Source organism: Astatotilapia calliptera, chromosome 15, assembly GCF_964374335.1.
Source record: "Astatotilapia calliptera chromosome 15, fAstCal68.1, whole genome shotgun sequence".
NCBI lineage: Eukaryota > Metazoa > Chordata > Actinopteri > Cichliformes > Cichlidae > Astatotilapia > Astatotilapia calliptera.
Genome location: NC_137436.1, coordinates 24,563,800 through 24,583,357, shown reverse-complemented (window position 1 = coordinate 24,583,357; position 19,558 = coordinate 24,563,800). Strand labels below are relative to the sequence as shown.

General features: G+C 41.6%; 1 long non-coding RNA gene across 1 annotated transcript in view; it reads left to right on the top strand.

The window, feature by feature from the left end:
• The first annotated feature begins 1,667 nt into the window (after positions 1-1,667).
• Positions 1,668-19,558, top strand: part of LOC145420528 (uncharacterized) — a 29,773-nt gene continuing 11,882 nt past the window's right edge. The window contains exons 1-3 of the long non-coding RNA XR_013901853.1: positions 1,668-2,175; positions 17,112-17,184; positions 17,877-17,956. This is a non-coding gene — a long non-coding RNA (uncharacterized LOC145420528). The remainder of the gene's footprint in view (positions 2,176-17,111; positions 17,185-17,876; positions 17,957-19,558) is intronic.

Genomic DNA, 19,558 nt, shown 5'->3' with positions numbered 1-19,558 from the left:
TTATCAGTCCTGTCTTTTCATTTACATGTGATCACTTCTGGGTGAAAAACCACCATGATGGTCAGAACAGTAACTTTGGATTGGGCTGCATTTTGAAGCATCAAAGGGTGAAGTCACATTAGTACCGTAGTCAACAACAGACTGTATATATTAGTTAAGTAGCAGAGCAATTTTTACTGGCTAAACTTTGTTGAAGGTCAAAACCATTCTGTTAGAAATTAATTGTGGGATTTGTTTATCGAAATCTGCAAACCACTCAGTGGTTGGAGTTGAAAAATGTCCCGTCTGTGGCTGTAGGGTCAGTAGCTCTGATACCAAAAACATCTGGAAGTGATGTAACGCTGCTGCCTCCTCACACTCAGCATCACATTACAGACACAAAGATGTCCTGGAAGCTTGACCAACTTCACACAACACAGTGTTTTTGGTTTTTTTTTGTCTGTGTAACCCTTAAAAGTTGCGTGATTAATACCACTCTGCTTTTAAGCCAAACCATGAAATTTACAAGACAGGCAGCGAAGCGGAACCCTTCTAATCTTCCACTTGAGTCTTTGGGTTCATCAATCATACAGAGAACAGTTTAAAGAAGCTTCAACCAGAAGATTTGTTTTGTTTTTCTTGTTTTTTTCTGGGTGAAAATATGGCCAAAATCATGAGTAGATTATACAGAGTTCGAGAATAATTTTCTATCCATCAAATAACTGAATGGACTAACTGGTTGCAGCACACGCAGGAGAGTCAGCAAAGCAGGAAATCTGCCATAAAGTCTTTTAATGTATTAAAATGGTAATCAGCCTGTATTTGTATAGCACTTTACTATGGACTATGGACCCCAAAGTGCTTTACACATCCAGTCATCCACCCATTCACACACTGGTGATGGCAAGCTACATTGTAGCCACAGCTACCCTGGGGCGCGCTGACAGAGGCAAGGCTGCCGAACACTGGCGCCACCAGGCCCTCAGACCACCACCAGTAGGCAACGGGTGAAGTGACTTGCTCAAGGACACAACAACCAAGACTGTCTAAGCCAGGGCTCGAACCGGCAACCTTCCGATTACAAGGCGAACTCCCAACTCTTGAGCCACGATTGCCCCGACCATGAAATTTACAAGACAGGTAGCAAAGCGGCACCCTTCTAATCTTCCACTTGAGCATTTTTTATTAACCCGAAAATAGAAATACAATACATGTTTGGGGTCAGGGCTGGGGTCCATGTATTCATATTTGTTGATTACAAGTGTTAAACCATCACCACCTCTACAACCTTAAGTAAGTGGATTATAAAATTGAGTCTTGATTTCCATCCCATTTGGATCTCTGCACATCACGTGCATCTTCTTCTCTCACAGATTTTTTGCTTGTTCATCATTTTCTACTTTGATTTTTACATTATGGTTAGCTGGAGGTAAAAAAAATCTACTAGGTTAGGTTTGTTCATAGGGAGCCATTTCAAGGAATACCTTTCAGTACTCACTAGGAAATATTTGTGTCACGGTCCTGGGTCTTTTGACCCAGCGTTTTGAATTTTAGTTTATGGTTTATGTTTAAGCCCTTCAGGTTTTCTAAGTTCATTTGTTATCATGCCTAGGTTGTTATAGTTCTTTGTCTTTAGATTCCCCTTGTGTCTTCCAAGCCTGTTAAGTCTCCCTTGCCCTTCATGTGTTTCATGTCTGTGTCTTACGTTGTCAAGTTCAGGTTGTCATGTCTGCGTCTTATATTTCCTGTTTTATTTTGAAGAGGTCTTGTGTTCCTGTGTTCATCGTGTTTAGTTTTACTCTTCCACTGTGACGTGTTATGTTCATGTGTGTCAGCTGTTCCCCCATGTGTTCCCACTTATCTCATTAGCCTCCTGTGTGTATTTAGTCTGTGCCTTCTCATTCAATCTTTGTCGGATCGTCTGCGTTTTCCCTTGCCATGTCCTGCTTTCAGGGTTTCCGCATCACATTGCCATGTTTAGAGATCATGTATCACTGACACTTGTGAGACACAAAAACATTAGCGTCCGCTGTTCACTGTGTGGGAAGAAAACGTATTTTTACAGCGGGAAAAAAAACCCCTAAACTTCCGAGCAAGCACCGACAGTACGCTGCCATGGGAATGTGAAACTCCGAGATCCGCTATGACACACCTGCACCAGGGCAAACCTCTGCCTGCCCCACTCCTGCTATACAGGTGAAAATAGAGCAACAGGACTGCTGATTCTTTGATTTTATTTATTTTCTGCTGTGTTTTACATGCATTTATTTGAAAGAGTGAGTGTAAACACAAAAAACTTTTTTATTGTATATCCTGGAATATGCAGAAAATAGGTTTAAATGTTAAACAAATTTCTTCCAGTCAGAGAATGTTGCATATAATTTAATGTTTGCTTCATGCGTAAAGTTAAAAGATTAAAACTAACAAAACTAGTTTCAAAAAGAGACTTTTTCATTTGATTACATTTTATGTGATGGATTATGCAGAAAAAATAGAATTGGGCTGAAAGATCTTTTGCTTTATTACCTATTTAGGTTGTAAATAAATTTTTTTTTAAAGTAACTAAGTAACTTATTACTTTTGAAAATAAGTAATCAGTAAAGTAATGGTATTACTTTTTGGGGGAAAGTAATCAGTAATTAGTTACTGATTACTTTTTTCAAGTAACTTGACCAACACTGGTGGCTACATTGCCCTTCCTGTCGCCCAGCAAGTTTGTTATTTAAGTTCAGTTGATTCACATTCCAAAAGAGAAGTTTCTCCACATGAAATTTGTCACTGTTGTTCATGCCAGTTTACAGATTTAAATGTAACATACAAAGTCGTACATGAAGACAAACGACTCACAAGAATAAAGACAAACTCTCTGGTGACGTCCTGTGGTGTCTGACAAAAGGAGGTTTGCAGCAGATCTTCTGGGTAATGTGGGTTGGGCTTGTTCCAGTGCATCCTGCATCTGCTTGATCAAATCTTGGGAGGCTCAAAGCCTTTGTGGTGTGGTGGAAGTGGATTGTTCCACTGTAGGAGATCGTTGCAGTGGTTGGTGTGCTTGCTCTGCAAAAGCGTTTGCGTGGGTGGCATTTGACAACGTAACCTCCAGATGAATGCCAGGAGTCAAGGTTTCCCCAGCTAAATGGTGCATTGTAACAGGGTCCTTAAAAGCTGTGGTGGATCAGTGTACACAACAAAAAAGCTAAGCATTAAGGGGAAATAAGGCTGAGAAAATGTAACTTTTAAAATCGTAGGAGTTTGTCATATACTTTTATTTTACAGTACATTATAAATTTACTGTCTGTCTGCATATATACTTGCTTTTTCACTTTCTCCTTTTTACAAATTGCTTCCTCTTCAGTTTTTTGTGTCTCTGAGGAAGCAGCTGAACTACAGTGGGGCAAAAAAGTATTTAGTCAGCCACCGATTGTGCAAGTTCCCCCACTTAAAATGATGACAGAGGTCAGTAATTTGCACCAGAGGTACACTTCAACTGTGAGAGACAGAATGTGAAAAAAAAATCCATGAATCCACATGGTAGGATTTGTAAAGAATTTATTCGTAAATTAGGGTGGAAAATAAGTATTTGGTCACCTCAAACAAGGAAAATCTCTGGCTCTCACAGACCTGTAACGTCTTCTGTAAGAAGCTTTTCTGTCCCCCACTCGTTACCTGTATGAATGGCACCTGTTTGAACTCATCATCTGTATAAAAGACACCTGTCCACAGCCTCAAACAGTCAGATTCCAAACTCCGCCATGGCCAAGACCAAAGAGCTTTCGAAGAACACCAGGAAAAGTATTGTAGACCTGCACCAGACTGGGAAGAGTGAATCTACAATATGCAAGCAGCTTGGTGTGAAAAAATCAACTGTGGGAGCAATCATCAGAAAATGGAAGACATACAAGACCACTGATAATCTCCCTCGATCTGGGGCTCCACGCAAGATCTCATCCCGTGGGGTCAAAATGATCATGAGAACGGTGAGCAAAGATCCCAGAACCACACGGGGGGACCTGGTGAATGACCTGCAGAGAGCTGGGACCAAAGTAACAAAGGTCACCATCAGTAACACACTACAACGGCAGGGAATCAAATCCCGCAGTGCCAGACGTGTTCCGCTGCTGAAGCCAGTGCATGTCCAGGCCCGTCTGAAGTTTGCCAGAGAGCACATGGATGATACAGCAGAGGATTGGGAGAATGTCATGTGGTCAGATGAAACCAAAGTAGAACTTTTTGGTATAAACTCAACTCGTCGTGTTTGGAGGAAGAAGAATACTGAGTTGCATCCCAAGAACACCATACCTACTGTGAAGCATGGGGGTGGAAACATCATGCTATGGGGCTGTTTTTCTGCCAAGGGGACAGGACGACTGATCCGTGTTAAGGACAGAATGAATGGGGCCATGTATCGTGAGATTTTGAGCCAAAACCTCCTTCCATCAGTGAGAACTTTGAAGATGAAACGAGGCTGGGTCTTCCAACATGACAATGATCCAAAACACACCGCCCGGGCAACAAAGGAGTGGCTCCGTAAGAAGCATTTGAAAGTCCTGGAGTGGCCTAGCCAGTCTCCAGACCTCAACCCCATAGAAAATCTGTGGCGGGAGTTGAAAGTCCGTGTTGCTCGGCGACAGCCCCAAAACATCACTGCTCTCGAGAAGATCTGCATGGAGGAATGGGCCAAAATACCAGCTACTGTGTGTGCAAACCTAGTAAAGACCTATAGTAAACGTTTGACCTCTGTTATTGCCAACAAAGGTTATGTTACAAAGTATTGAGTTGTATTTTTGTTATTGACCAAATACTTATTTTCCACCCTGATTTACGAATAAATTCTTTACAAATCCTACCATGTGGATTCATGGATTTTTTTTTTCACATTCTGTCTTTCACAGTTGAAGTGTACCTCTGGTGCAAATTACTGACCTCTGTCATCATTTTAAGTGGGGGAACTTGCACAATCGGTGGCTGACTAAATACTTTTTTGCCCCACTGTATATTGAACTCACAATGGTGACTTGGCCAGTAAGAGCTACCTCTTAAATAAGTACAAGGTGATCGTCCAGCAGTATTAACAAGTGAGGAGGACAGACTGCTATCCGGTCGTTAAGTCTGACGTCACTAGCCGTGTCTGGGTCTAAACTCTGCGGCAGGTCCATATATCAAACGATCACTATGGCATTACTGAGAGTTGAAAAACTGTCTAAAGTCTTTCATCTTTAATAAAATGATCAGCGTTCTGCTCTACCAGGTGTAACAATTGAGTTTAACATCCAGGCATCCATGAAAACAGAATTTATGACATTTAACGGAGTTAGAAGTTAGCAGGAAGTTAGCTCGCTAGCTTCTATCTAAATACAATATAGCATGTCCTGACTGCGGGGTTTTGGAAACAAATTCAAACGTACAGCTCTGTTATCACTTCCAACATAAATGAAGACAGAAAACTAAACAGCAGTGATGTTTGTAGGGTTACTGAAGTTTGGCTAGCTGGTATATAATGATGTGCTACGTGACCGCTAGCGACACAGCTATCTTAGCCTAATAGAAACAAGCTAACTTTTTTTCCACTCGATAAAAGTTAACGTGAGTGTTCTCGGTGGTCAGGAACAAATGTAATCGCATGGCAGGATGCTGTAAAAGGACCAAACTTCAGCCAGGAGAACAACTGAGATAATCCATCCACAATACGAGGTTAGTCATTCATATACTGCTGCATGGGCTGGGCTGTAGTTACATACTAAGGTTTTAAAAACTGAGCTTAAATAAATGATTAGCGGTAATAAAGGCCGAGGGAGGTCAACAGTGATCACTGACTGTTTTAGGAGCTTTTTGAGATTAAATAGAAGAAAATACAAAACATTAAACATGTTAACAACACAAAAGCCATATTAAACGCAGACTACTTTAGGCCCGGAAGTAAGAATCGTCAGATCATCACTTAACGACCGGATAGGGTTATGTGAAACAGCAGCCACCTGTGGCTAGGGACAAACGTGTATTTGTTAGACAGTTGGCTAGTTGGTGGAGGTTGCTGGACTTGCAAGGCAAAATTGGTTATAATGCTGCACTTGTGATTAGGGATGGGTATCGTTTAGGTTTTATCCGATACCAGTGCCAAATCTGTACTTTTGAAACGGTGCCAGTGCTTAAACAGTGCTCGAACCGGTGCTTAAAGAATGGAGAACACAAACTTTGTCCAAAAATCTCTTGTTTTTATTTTTAGCAGTCTCTTTTTTTTCTGCAAATTGTCCAGCCCCACACATGTGGCGATCCGCGCTAACTTGCCAATGGAGATTTACCACACCCACAGTAGATGTGCTCGGTGTGAGGTCTTGCAGCAAGCTATCAAATACGGTGCATTTCTCGGCTTTTAAAAAACGCTATGCGTCACCAGGTGTTTCATGAGATTTGAGGTGTTACCTCCTTTTGCACAGTATCACCTTAACCTCTTAAGCCCCAAAGGGGTTACTGAGCTTCCTGCTTGAAAATGCAATGCCCAAATTTAATTGATTATTTCTCTGCAATTACAAACTCTGTTCTTACAATCTTGGTATCAAAATAAAGCTAACACTTGTGAAATTTCATCAGAGGTGTAAATATTGAAGCAGATATTATTACTGTGTCAAAGTTACTGAGATTGGAACACAGAAAAAGTAAGTAGATTTTATCCTTGCCTATTTTTTTTCAACCCTTTTAAAAATATGCCTCAGTTCACATTTAATTACAGATATTCAGTAACCAACATATAAACATCATCTATGCAAAGATTTGTTTGTAAAGTGAAACAGTGAAAAATTACAGCACTGTCAATACATGAATATCCAGACGTTGTACAAAAATGTTCAATTTTGGCACACAATTGGACACCATGCCAGTTGAATTGTTTAGGTATTTAAGAGCAAAAATTAATTAATTTTATTAACATGCCTAAAAATGCTTTTTTTTTTCTTTTTTTTTTAAATACATTTTTGAAGAATTAACCACACATTTACATGGTAATGGGCCTTTTCTGCCGTGCGCATGGAGTGTTTAATTGGCCTCTGGCCCTTTAAACTCTGAGGGGCTGTAACTTCGGTTTCTTTTGGTCAATTTGCATGATTGATACCTCCTTTTTAATCGTTTGAGCCAATAGAATCACAGTAACGATGCCACGTTCATGTTACTTCAACCAATCAGACGTTCCAAGGCCAAAACCCACGTGGGCCCAAATTTACTGCATGTGACATCTGTCCAGTCACGTGTCTATAGGTGGGTCAAAAATGGAGGTTTTTGACGGAAAACGGATCTGATGCGGCTAGGTAGGCGTGGTAACTGCTGATAATCACGTGGCTACCGGCGAAAATAATAGAGGAAATCTGGACAGTGAGCCAATTTCTGTCTTGGCGCATTTGCGCCGCTATGTGTTTTTGTGGTCTTCTTTTGCAGCTCATTCAGTGAGTTTGGTCAACGTGTGGTGAAACTTGGTGTTTGGAATTGGTGATAGGCTGGTTATCTTCCAGAGCTATCTTTAGCCAGTTACATGAAGTCTGGAGAATTTCTGGTTCGGCTTTGTTTGTTTAGCGGACTTGTGCGCATTTACGTAACTGCTCATTTAATCATGGCTTGTTTTCGTTGAGTTTGGTGGTTATAGAAATGGTTTACCTGACATTTTAACTGAGATTCAGAAGTTTCTGTGGATACCACACATGTCTGGACTTATATTTCTCACCCTGTGTTATAACCGATTAAACGTGATCATCTCCTTTTTGTCCCCAGTACCAGGGGCCTGGTGCTTAAAGCACTTGTTGCAGGCTGCTAAGTTTGCATCTTTTGCTGTGAAGTATAGTCTGACTTTTGACGGCTTTGCCTTGGGCATTTTTAATCTGTAGCTCTGCTCTAAATGAACGTATACGTACATGGGCCCGGCTACTATCCTTGGAAAGGTAAAATGATTGGCTAGAATCCAAAGTGTATGACATCTCAGGGGGGAAAAGCACCGAAATGTGCGCTGCTTTTTGGTCTGGTTACTACCGTTTATGTCAGAACCGGTGCCATAATGGTACCGGTACCGATCCCTACTTGTGATTGCTTTAGTTGCTAGCAGATTTTTTGCATGGCTCCCTGGCCTGGCAAATTGCCCTCATCCCTAAGAGGGTGACCATCCAGGAAAAAGGGAAAGGAAGGTGGAGCAAAGGAAAGGGAACAGCTGGGCGTGGAGTTAGTCATTCATATAAGTGTTTGGGACAATGCATAATACAAAGACTTTTGTGGAGCTAAAAGTTCATGTTTATTTGTGGTTGCTGGGCAAGGGGTCCAGTGGTGGAGGAACAATAAAATTTGGTATGAAAGTGTAGTATCAGGTAAATGTTAAGTGGTAGGAACGTTTCTGCTGGGTTGTTGTTGTAGGGGGGGATGGAAAATAATAAAGGACACTCATAGGAGTAATGGGGCGTCTCGTGTGTCTGTGTGTTATGCCTCCAGTCAAATAACATCCATAACCTCAAATAATGGAACATGGTGTCAGAAGACAACCATGTTCCGTTATTTGACAACAGAAGACAACTGGAAACGTTAGTTGAAAGGTTTTGGCGTCGGTGCCAGGTTAAAGGTCGGCCATAGAGGAGCTGCGCGAAAAGAGACGTGGCGTCATGAGTCAGTTTCAAGTCACCCCGCCGGAGAAGTTCACTTTTAGGTCCGACGACTGGACCAAATGGATAAAGCGTTTTGACAGATTTCGCATCGCGTCTGGATTGGAGACGCAAGCGGACGAAAATCAAGTGAACGCCCTTATCTACACTATGGGCGAGGAGGCAGAGGACATATTGGTATCCCTGCACCTGACTCCCGAAGAGGCGAGCGATTATGAGACCGTTAAAAGGAGGTTGGATGCTCACTTCGTAGCCCGAAGAAACATCATATTTGAGCGAGCGAAGTTTAACCAGCGCCAACAAGAGACGGGTGAGTCAGTTGACAACTTCCATACTGCACTGCATTGTCTGGCAGAACATTGTGGATACGGGACTTTGCATGACGAAATGGTGCGAGACAGATTTGTCGTGGGTCTGAAAGACAAACGATTGTCAGAACAGCTACAAATGGATCCAGAACTAACGCTAGAGAAAGCGCTTAACAGGGCCCGACAAAGTGAGCTTGTAAAGAAGCAACAAGAGATGCTAAGCACTAACTTTAAAATGGATATTACCAACTCACAACTGAACCGCGTCCATGCTAAACGGCAAGAAGGGGCACGTCCCAAGCAGCTGACACCGCTACATAAACAAACCGTCAAAACACAGAAAGAAAAAAAGACACAATGCAGAAGATGTGGAGACATAAAAGGTCACAATCTTCAACAATGCCCTGCGAGGGAAGCCGCATGTAATTACTGTAAGAAAAAAGGACATTTTGCCAGGATGTGCAGAAACAAAAAACTGTGTGAAGTCAATGCTGCAACAGTTTCAGAGAACAGCGATACAGATGATGAGGTCGCTTTCTTGGGTTCCCTCTCTGCGGACACCAAAGAGAGTCCATGGGTAACAGAGATACATGTGGACAAATGCAACACATTCTTTAAAATCGACACCGGAGCGGATGTCACAGCAGTCCCAGAGACTTTCTACACACAGCATCAGTTGGGGAGATTGGATAAGCCCAAAAGGGTTCTGCAGGGCCCAGGAGGAACACGTCTGAAGGTAAAAGGCATGTTCACAGCCACTCTCAGCAAGAACAACCACAAAACCAAAGAAGACATTTATGTCGTAAAGGGTTTATGCACACCGCTGCTGAGCGGGCATGCTGCAGTGGCACTACAGCTGGTTGCTAGAGTTAATCATATTAGCTTAGACTCTATTGACGCTGTCAAACAAGAATTCCCCAAGCTTTTCAACGGCTTAGGCAAAATGGAGGGGGAGTACAGTATTGTTCTGAAACCAGAGGCACAGCCGTTTTCCCTCTCGACCCCTAGGCGAATCTCTCTTCCACTCTTACCAAAGGTTAAAGAAGAGCTGAACAGGATGGAGCAGCAGGGTGTCATTTCCAAGGTGGAGGAGCCCACTGATTGGTGCGCGCCTATGGTGGTGGTTCCTAAGCGCAAAGTGAGAATATGCAGCGATCTCACTGAACTAAACAAATATGTCATGAGAGAGAAGCATCCACTCCCTTCAGTAGAACACACACTAGGACAGCTTGCAGGAGCAAAAGTGTTTTCAAAGCTGGATGCCAATGCAGGATTTTGGCAGATTCCCTTATCCAGGGACTCTTCTTTGCTCACGACCTTTATTACACCTTTTGGTCGGTATTGTTACAATCGTCTGTGCTTTGGAATCTCATCAGCCCCAGAACACTTCCAGAAACGGATGGCACGCATTCTTGAGGGTTTAGAAGGAGTCCTCTGCCAGATGGATGATGTGCTCATCTGGGGGACGTCACAAGCAGAGCATGATGAGAGACTTCGAAAAGCACTGGTTCGACTGCAGGAGGCTGGAGTAACATTGAACGACAAGTGTGAGTTCTCCAAGAACAGGATAAAGTTCCTGGGGCAGGTCATTGAGGCATCGGGGGTTAGCACAGATCCTGACAAGACGCATGCCGTGAGTTCCATGGATGAGCCCAGCAACATAAGTGAGGTGAGACGCTTCCTGGGCATGGTGAATCACCTAGGAAAGTTTCTTCCTCACCTGGCGGAAAAAACGCGCCCCCTAAGAGATCTACTGAAGAAGTCCAACCTGTGATCATGGGGGCCACAGCAGCAGCAGGCTTTTGACGGCATCAAAAAAGAACTGACAACACCCCCAGGGCTTGCTCTGTATGATCCAAATGCTGAAACGTGCGTATCAGCTGATTCAACTTCGTATGGCTTGGGAGCAGTGCTTCTCCAGCGGCACGCCGATCTAGGGTGGAAACCAGTAGCATACGCTTCAAAAGCTCTCAGCGCGACAGAGCAGCGATATGCTCAAATTGAGAAGGAGGCCCTCGCTTCAACATGGGCCTGTGAGAGGTTTGCAGAGTTCCTAATTGGGAAAACATTCCACATTGAAACAGACCACAAACCTCTGGTCTCGTTGCTTGGCTCCAAGGGCCTGGACGAGCTTCCACCTCATATACAACGTCTACGCATGCGATTGATGAGGTTCTCTTATACCATATCTCATGTTCCTGGTAGAGACATTGCAACAGCAGATGTACTGTCCAGAGCTCCTGTATGTGACACAACTGAGGGTTTGCCGGAGGAAGAAATCAACTTGTATGTGGAGTCCGTCATAGCAAGCCTGCCAGCCACAGAGCCACGACTCAGAGAAATCCAGACACATCAGGACAATGACAGCATTCTAAGCCAGCTGAAGAAGTTCTGTGTGGAAGGATGGCCAGATAAGTACTCCATCGAAAGGGTTTTCCAGCCTTATCTGCCATTTTCAGGTGACCTCACAGTCCACAATGGTTTGCTTCTTTATGGGAGCAGAATAGTGATTCCCACATCGCTCAGAGCAGACATTCTGTCTAAACTACATGAGGGACACCTAGGAATAACGAAATGCAGAGAGAGAGCTAAACAATCTGTTTGGTGGCCAGGCCTGAGCAGTGAGCTGATAAAAGTGATTGGGACCTGTGACACTTGCTGCCGTGAGCGGACTAACCACAAAGAAACCATGCTACCTACCGAGTTCCCACAAAGACCGTGGGCCATGGTGGGAACTGATCTGTTCCAGATAGAGAATAAACAGTACCTGGTCATTGTGGATTACTTTTCCAGATTCTTCGAAGTTGCCAAACTGACATCTACAACATCAGAGGCAGTGATCGTGCACTGTAAATCAATCTTTGCACGTCATGGCATACCAGAGCGGGTTCGCTCTGATAATGGACCTCAGTTTTCGTCTGATTCCTTCAAAAGATTTGCACAAGAATGGGGTTTTAGCCATGAGACATCCAGTCCCCACTTCCCTCAGAGCAATGGGGAGGCCGAGAGGGCAGTCAGGACCATCAAAAGTCTTCTTAAAAAGTCTGGCGATCCCTATCTCGCCCTTATGGCATACCGGGCCACTCCATTGGCAAATGGCTACAGCCCAACGGAGCTTCTCATGGGTAGACGGATAAGGACAACTATTCCTGTCATCCCATCACAGCTACATCCAAGAGGTACGGACACAGACAAGCTCAAAGCTATAGAACAATCGTACAGACAAAAGCAAAGACAAAACTACAACCGCAGACACAGAGCACATGATATGCTACAGCTCAATCCTGGAGACAAAGTGTGGGTCTCAGACATGGATACTAGAGGGACAGTCGTGTCCATGGCAGGCTCACCGAGGTCCTACATCATCGAGACAGCAAAGGGCACGCTGAGAAGAAACCGTTACCATCTTACATGGACACCTGGGGCACCAGAGATTTCTGGCGATCCACCAGAGGCTTCACCTGAGAACTCTGTTCCAGCTGCACAGATTGTGTCGGTTCCAGACACTATCTCACAGGAGGCCAGCCAGCAGACTCCTGAAGCTGGGAGCCAAATCCAACCCAGGTCTAGGAGGCCTCCAGCATACCTAAAAGACTATGTTTGCTCATAGGGCTTGGAACTGAGTGAGCACTGGGGCAGAATAATCCCCACACTCAGGCTGAGGGCTGGGTAGTCTACCCCATCCCTCATAGAGACAATGAGAAATAAAGCAAATGGTTGCACTGTTTAAACATGTTGTTTGTAGCTGCACTGAATAGTTCAGAAATGTGCACTTATGCTTAGTGTTCAGAGTTGTATACTTTGAGAGTTTATTTTTGGACATTCTGAGTAGTCTGGTTTGAAACCAAGCGAGTTCAGTAAACAAGCTGTTACCAGATAAAGCACAAGGACATAGTAATAGTATACTTTAAAGCGTGCGGGTCTAATCTGTTTTCTTGGTTATATTCCAGCATCACATCCTATTTAGTAGGGGGGATGTAGTATCAGGTAAATGTTAAGTGGTAGGAACGTTTCTGCTGGGTTGTTGTTGTAGGGGGGGATGGAAAATAATAAAGGACACTCATTGAGTAATGGGGCGTCTCGTGTGTCTGTGTGTTATGCCTCCAGTCAAATAACATCCATAACCTCAAATAACGGAACAGAAAGTATTAAAATCAAACAATTACACTGGACATTTTGCTGAAATGTTTGGATTATACAATGTTGTGATTCCCAGATGTCCAGAGTTAAATGTTTATAATTTGTAACTTTAACGCCTTTGTTGGTAGTAAAAATGGATTTATACTGACTTTTATGATTAGTAGGTGATCTGGAGTTTGTCCTGTTTGTTAGAAGCTCCAAGCTGTTTTCTACTTTGTAAGGATTTAAACACATTTGTGTGAAATTACACTTCCAAAGGTGACTTCATTACAGCAGGAGCAGTCGATCTGCCAGTCGCACTTTATGGAAAGAAGACGTAAAACTTTGACTGAAACTCCAAAAAACCTTAATGTCATCACTTTAACCAGATTTTATTGGCGAATAAAACTCCCAAGTGTTTACCTGCAGTGTGTCAGGTCTGTTTACGGTCTGTGTGCTGTGATCTGCCAGGAATGCGAGGCGTCTGTCAGCCTCTCCTCAGATTATGACAGGAGGCCATAAATGATAATGGACAAAAATATACAGCCATTAAACCTCTGCCTGTTTGTTTAATATGAGCATTTATTGGAGCTGCAGTGTTAATCCTATATGAGCAGTAAACTAAAACTCATAAACACAAGAGCAGGAAGAGAAGCCAGGCTCTGACCTTGAATACCCTGAAGTCTGGTGATGGTTCTGCAGAAGAACGAAACACTGGGGCAGAGGGAGAAACTGTTTATTGGTGACGATCTAGTCGCCATAGAAATGTGATTTGCACATGGAAAACTGGTTTGCTTTATCTCAATCTTCTACCCAGTGATATATTTCACAAAGACATAGCAATGCTATATTTGGTGTCCGTTTCTGAAGAGTTGGCAATTCAAATGACAGGGAAACTGCTGTTGGCTAGATGAGTGAAACGACTCTTCTCCTGCAATAATACCCTTTGATGCGTTCCCAGATTTTGTTTCTCCACATTTCTACAGTCACAACTGATCTTTCTCAGCTTTTCAACATCCTGTGCCTAGATGCAAATCCATCTCCATCAGTCCTTCATCCCTTTTCAACTCTAATCCTGTCTTAACTCACCTCCTTGTATCCAATTTACTTCCACATGACACTAAGAGAAAAGGTTTAACGTCTTCTCTTAGATTCCTATAATTTCACATGGAGAACGCCTCTTCCTGACTCTTGGTTGGCATGTCACTTCATCCCATCCAAATTTCTACAGTCCTGTGCAATTCCAGTTTCTATAATGCCAAATAGATGGCATAGTAAAAATATATATAGTCTGAAGCCTTTCTTGCATTGTAGTTTGTTACATCTTGGTCTGAACTGTATTCTTAGCAATCAAAGGTTTCTGTATTTCTTAACCTCAGGAAAGTTACCATCTTCTCCCTTTATCCCCATGTCAGAATCCTGGTCTACTCAGTACTTCAGTTGAATGTTTGTCAGGTACCGTCTTGGCCCTAAATTATATTCAGGCCACTCTTTTAGAATAGGCACTGCTACTTCAGCAGCCATGTAGTGCATTTCCTTTTCAACAACTACACTCATAAAAATAACTCTTTAAATGAACATAAAAAAATCATGGAAAGAATTTCCACGTGATTAAATTGCTTTATTTTAGCATTATGCAATTCTGTTACTCCAACTTAATGCACTCAAGTTGGACCAACTTAATTAAAGATTGATGAATCAACGTATTTACTGCATTTTGATCCAATATATTTTAATAGTGTTGATCCAACTTAAAGAGTTTTGTTCCAACTCAATTCAGGTTTTCTTCAACTAATTTACTAAATTTGGTCCCAGCTTAAGTTAATTGAGTTGAACCAACTCATACAAATTAAGTTATTCCAACACAAGTCTTTAATGCTAATAGAAAGCAATTTAATCATGTGGAAATTCTTTCCATGATTATTTTAAGTTAATTTAAAGAGTAATTTTTTGGAGCATTTAACAAAGTCTAGAGTCTGGTTAACATACATTTCACTATTACATCTAAAAGGTAAATAAAAAATTTGTCATACACATCTTTTTGTTTTCTCCAATTTATTGAATTTATAGCAAACTTGACATAATGTATAAAGAATACATGAAATGCAAGTAAACTGCCAGCCATTGGCAGTGAATGAGTTAAACCCATTGACTCATTCACTGCAATTGACGGCTATAGACGTCAATGGCAGTGAATGAGTTAATGTAAAATACCTAAAAGTTTTATTCATTCAAGCCTTATAATAATGTAAATGTAATCAAAAAAGACTGCCCGATATTTTTCCTGACTCAAGAGAAGTTCATTCAATACCTCAACAATGTCCTGTCTTTCAAAATCTTGAGTTGTGATAGGGGTGACTGTGGCACAGGAGGTAGAGCAAGTTGTCTACTGGTTTAATCCCTGGCTTCTCTAATCTGATACTAAAACTATCAATGGGTAACATACTGAACCCCAAGTTGCTCCTGATACATCCATTGAAGTGTAAATGTTACATAAAAATCTTGTATGAATGTGTGTATGAATGAGGTTATTATAATGATATTATAATAATGATAGTATAAAACACTCAAGAATGGTGTGTGTAGTATCCAGTGAGAAACTTAAAGCTCTTACTTTTCCTATTTTAAAAGGTATTTTTTTTACAGCCACCGGTAATTTATAGGAAAACCCCATCCCCTGAAACTTTTTGTATGTAGTTCAAGCTTATCTTTGATCATCTCCTTAGTTAAGGATACAGGCAAGTTAACATACCAGGTAATTCTTCACCAGCTTCTCAGGATCTTCATTCAGGTACACGCAAAGACCTTTGGCGATGTATTCTCTTCTGATTTCAACAGCATCAGTCTTTATACACAGAGGGGGAAAAAAACAAATATATACGGAAATCCATCTCAACGACCTAGCAGTGGGATTAAAGAACTTTTAGTTGAATTACCAGGAATTTGTGAGAAATACAGAGGCTATTGTTTTACAGTCTTAATCTTTTCAAATAGTATTTATGCATTTTAGACAAGTCTGTCATTTTAATATTGTTTTGTAATTTGTGTATTAATTTAATCATGCCATACCCCCAATTCAAGAAAGTTTAGATGATGTGTACATAAAATCAGAATGCAATGTTTTCTTGGTCTCAAAACTATATGTCACTTACAAATGAATATATTACATTTTTAACATGGGAATGTGATAATTTTTAAGAAAAATATTAGCTCACCATGAATTTGATGAACTGGCCTGCCAGCTCTCCAGACCTTTCACCACCTGATAAGATTAAACATTTATTATCTTTACAGGAGGGAACTGCAAGTCTCCAAATTTATTAAGTAGAAAAATATTTAATTTCAAAAAAATTAAAAAACAGGAAAACATATCTGTTCATGTTTTGTCTTTCCTCCTCAGTGTACTAAAAACATATAAATTGTTAAATAAACCACTGTCCATCAGTTGCAACTTACAAACTTACAAATTTCAACAACCCACACGTAAAATGTAAATTTATCACAACAGTGTCTGTGGTAGAGCCAAACTAGCTTATGTGCAGAGGTTAAGTTATAAACAATATCTATATTTGGAGTAGCTAAGTCTTTCATATTAGGCTATCATGCTAGCATGACATTGTGCTATATTCTTGCACTAACGTGTTAGCTAGCTAGAGTGGCATAAACAAACAGATTTTTTTTTTTTTAAAAACAAATGTGAATAAATAGAACTGAAAAGAATCGACAAACTAATGATACCTTTGTGCAAAAAGTATTTTCATCAAGATGGATGAAGATAGATTCACTCTTACCTTTCCAAGATGACCGTGAAGCAAACCATGTGCTTTCCTGCCTCTTGTTGTTTAGAATCTCACGTGATCTTGTGATATCGCGAGTCTTTAAGGCAGCTAACCACTCTTGTTAGATTTTATCATGTCATATCAACAAGAATAAATTTAAGAAGCGCTAAGTTGATAAATTTCATGTAGATCTTATATGATTTTATTACGTTCACCTTAGAAACATAAATTCATTGTGTTCAAATTACATGTTAGAGTCTTGTAAATGCAATAACCACCAAATTTCACTTTTTTGATTGTAGGCTGCTGGTCATCTTCAGCCTCTTCATCATACATCAGACACCTCAGCTCAAAAATCCACAAACCTTAGTCACAGTAAGCTGACACACAGATGGTGCTGGCATCCATTTCTCTTCCATCTTTGTTCACATTTCTGCTTTTTCCCCCTCCCTTCCACTCCTATTTTCTCCCTCTAGGCTGAAGGCCAGAGAGTCTCTGCAGTAAGGGCTCTCTTGGCCTCAGATGGCCTTCCAGACTTATCACAGACTCATTTTCTGTGTACTTTGTTCTTTGGCTATCTGGACCCATTCATGTTGTGTGTATTCTTTACGTTTTGGCTAATGCTGCAGCTAAATTTAGATGTTTTCATATTCTAGAGTCAAACTTCCATGCCACAATGAAACTGCTTAATTTGATTTGGACGATCAAACCACCTCAACTGGCTTTTTTACATACCCTATTGGCTCACCATCATTGGGGGCATTGGGTTTGGGTGCAGTGTAAACATAAAAATAAAACAAAACATAAAAAATAATCACAAAAAACTTTTTGTTGTTGTTTTTCAGCTTATCTGATGATTTCAAATTCAGTGTAGCTGTTGTTTTCTTTGTTGTTGTTTTTTCGTGGTTGTGCTTGCACAAACAGAAAATGGATGGATGTTCTTGTGCACATGATTTCCACATTTTTGTTCATCTCAGATCAGAGTTTACAGATAATTCTTCATGTTTTTAATGCTGTTCAAACTTAAGAGACGTGACATTTAACTGCTGTGTTTCCTGTTCTTTCAGAAGCAGAAACCTCATCCCATAGAACAGAGAATTTTATCACCAACTTCCTTTAGACCAGCGGTCTCCAGCCCCCGGGCCACGTGAGTTGTTTGGTACCGGGCCGTGAGAGTTGAGGCTCAGGTGTGAAATGTATGGTTTTCAGGGTTTTTAGCGGTTTTTAGCATTATTTTGTTATCGTTTTATCGTGAACTCTGTTTTCAATTCAAATTCAAATTTTATTTGTCACGTACACAGTCATACACAGTACGATATGTAGTGAAATGCTTGGACAACTGCTCGTGACCTAAAGAAAACAAAAAAGGAAAAGGCTATGAATAAGATAGGAAATAAATATGAAAAATTAAAAAGGGTAAATTTAACTAGGAAGGAATAAGATATAAATTGAGGTTAAAAATGAAATAACTGTACAACACAAATTAGAATGAAGGGTAAATTTAACTGGGAAAGAATAAGATAAAATATATAAATTAAAGTTGAAAATAAAGTAACTGTACAACAAAATACACAATATAGAACTATATAAAATGTATGAAGAAATATAAATAAATATATACACAATAACAACAGCTGTACAAGTATTAACCGGAAATGAAGAATGTAGTGACCAGTGTTGTGCAATCCACATTATGTCTTGTGCAGTGCAAATATGCTTAAAGTGATTTAAGTGATGAAGTGAAAACAATGTCCAGAATGTCCAGTGTGTGTGTAAGAACTATATGTGTGGGTCAGTACTGTGTGGTGGTGTGATTGAGAAACCGTATCGCCTGCGGGAAGAAGCTCCTCCTCAGTCTCTCTGTGTTGGTCTTCAGGGAGCGGAATCACTTTCCTGACCTCAACAGAGAGAACAGTCTGTTGTTGGGATGGCTGAGGTCCTTCACGATCTTCCTGGCCTTGGTCCAGCACCGCCTGCTGTAGATTGAGTGCAGGTCAGGGAGCTCGGAGCGGATGGTGCGCTCAGCTGACCGCACAACCCTCTGTAGAGCTCGTCTGTCCTGCATGGTGCTGTTCCCGAACCAGGTTAAGATGTTTCCCGTCAGGATGCTCTCTATGGTGCACGATTAAAAGTTCCTGAGCTCCTTGGAGGGCAGTTGGAAGTCTCTCAAGCGTCTGAGGTGGTAGAGACGCTGACGGGCCTTTTTCACCACGGTGTTGATGTGACAGGACCATGACAGGTCCTGCGTGATGTGAACTCCGAGGTAGTTGAAGCTGTCCACTCTCTCCACTGGGCACTCGTTGATGACGGGGGTCTGGTAGTTCCTCTCCAGCTTAGTGCTGAAGTCCACTATCAGCTCCTTTGTCTTACTGACGTTTAGAAGGAGGTTGTTCCTCTGGCACCAGTTCTCCAGATTCCTAATCTCCTTCAGGTAGGCCGTCTCGTTGTTATCAGAGATCAGGCCCACCACGACGGTGTCGTCAGCAAACTTGATGATGGTGGTGGAGCTGGTAGTGGCCACACAGTCATATGTGTACAAAGAGTACAGCAGGGGGCTCAGAACACACCCCTGGGGGGCTCCAGTGCTGAGAGTGGTGGAGGCTGAGACATGTCCGCCCATCCTTACTGCCTATGGTCTGCCAGTTAGGAAGTTGGAGATCCACTGACACATAGATGAGCTGAGTCCCAGATGCTCCATCTTGGTGGTGAGTGTGGAGGGAATTATGGTATTAAATGCAGAGCTGTAGTC